The 2088-nt window shown below is 38.6% G+C and overlaps 1 protein-coding gene across 1 annotated transcript in view; it reads right to left on the bottom strand.

Annotated features, from left to right (window-relative positions):
• The window catches only part of STK32B (serine/threonine kinase 32B), a 429527-nt gene that overhangs the window by 260986 nt on the left and 166453 nt on the right, over positions 1-2088 (bottom strand). The window lies entirely within an intron of this gene.

Genomic DNA, 2088 nt, shown 5'->3' with positions numbered 1-2088 from the left:
TGTGTGTATATATATATATATATATATATATATATATATATACTCCCATTTTGGTTCCTTTGCTCCACATAAATCATGTGCCCCAGACTCACAGAATGACTTGCGTTACTCAAATGCCCGATGCCTTCCTATCTGTAGTCGTCTCTTCCTTTTTCTCTCCCTTATCTTCACAGAAGTTCCTTTTCTCTAAGGCCAAATTAAACATGTGTAACAGTTGTAAACAATTATAAATAAATTAAAACAATTATAAATGACTGAGAAGTCTGGTTATATAAGGCTATAGCTTCCAATCTGGAATGCTACACAGTCATTAAAAGTGGTAATGTGAACTCCTACAGGTATGAAGAACTGGTAACAATATATGGATGTGTTATAGATAGACAAATAGATAGATGATAGATTTTCTAGAGATCTTTGTGATCTGGGTAAGTAAAAAAATTATGCACACACACACACACACACACACACACACACACACACATATACATTCATGTCTTACTACCAACTGTTGTCCCCTAAGTTAGAAAACATCAGCCCAGGATTTAAAAGCTGAGGTGTGTCCTGGCGGGTTCAGGGAAGCCATGCTCTAATCCCATCTCCTACATTCCCAAAATATTCACCCAAGCACTGTGGAGAAGAGATTTTGTCACAGAATGACCAGAAACAACCACAGAGGCACAAGAAACATGAGAAACCATGAAAATATCTCTCCCATAAGGGAAAAGAACAATCCCTCATCATCCACAGACAGTACAGTAGAATTCGTGGAAATGTCTGATAGAGACTTCAGAATATTCATAGTGACAAACTAAACGAGATCCAAGAGCTGAGAGATAATGGACTCCAGAAGATGCAGGAGAAAAGAGACAACAAGTTCCAGGAGGTGTTGAAGTTCTTTCATTATCTGAAAGAGTAAATACACACCATAAAAAAAAATCAAATGGGGTTACTAGAGATGAAGGCTGCCATTCAGGAAATCAAAACCTCCCTCAAAAGTATTAAAAAGAGATTAGTCCATGCAGAAAATAGAATCTCAAATGTTGAAGGCAAAACCTCTGATCTAGTAAAAACAACAAAAAAAACTGAGAAAATAACCCCCCAAAATGAGAACACTATACAAGAAATACTAGACAGCATTAAGCGCCCAAACTTCCAGATAATCAGTAACCCAGAAGGTGAGCAAACTAATAAGGGCATTGATAATCTATTCCATAAAATCTTGGAAGAAAACTTTCCAAATCTAAAGAGGCATTCGAATATCCAGACCCAAGAAATACAAAGGAACCCTAATAGAATCAACCAATGAAGATCTTCTTCAAAGCACATCATAGCCAGACTGGTCAAATCTACAAAGACATGATACTAAAATTGGCAAGAGAGAAACATCAGGTTACTTATGAAGGTTATCCCATCAGGCTAACTTCAGCCCTCTCATCAGAAACAATGCAAGCAAGGAAAGAATGGGAACATATATTCTAAAACTGTTAAGTGAAAAACAGTTTCAACCAAGAATACTATACCCAGCAAGATTATCTTTTATATGGAAAGAAAGAATAAAAACATTGTCAGATAAACAAGACCTGAAAGAATTTGCCAGTAGCAGTCCAACTCTTCAAGAAGTTCTGAAAGTAGTGCTCAACCAGGAAAATGACCAATTTAATGCTAGGGACAAGAAATATCAATAACAATGTTAAATGCTAACTTCCAGAGTTTAAGCAGAAAGATAGGACAACAGCAATAGTGCATATTCAACAGAAGAATGTTTGTACGTAAGACTGAACTGGCGAAATAGAATTTTATGACTTTTGGGGACCAGCAGTTAGCATAATGGCTGTCACTGGACTCCCACGTAGTCGACCGCGGTTCGCGTCCCGGACCTGGTGGCTTAAAACTCACACTGGGCGCGTGTGCGTGCGTGCCTAAGATCCCAAGAGGAGTGTGGGAAGCTGCGCACCAGCGAGTCTGCCGAGGTTTCTCAGAGAGCAAACAATTACCATGATTGGTTCCCTTCCAAAAACCTGACCTTCGAAACCTTGCTCTGATTGGCCACTAGAATCCCTCAAATTTGCATATCCGGCACCTCATGAT

This window comes from Tupaia chinensis, unplaced genomic scaffold, assembly GCF_000334495.1.
Source record: "Tupaia chinensis unplaced genomic scaffold, TupChi_1.0 Scaffold141490_1, whole genome shotgun sequence".
Classification (NCBI taxonomy): Eukaryota; Metazoa; Chordata; class Mammalia; order Scandentia; family Tupaiidae; genus Tupaia; species Tupaia belangeri.
The sequence above is the reverse complement of the archived record's forward strand: the minus strand, read 5'-3'. Positions and strand labels throughout refer to the sequence as shown.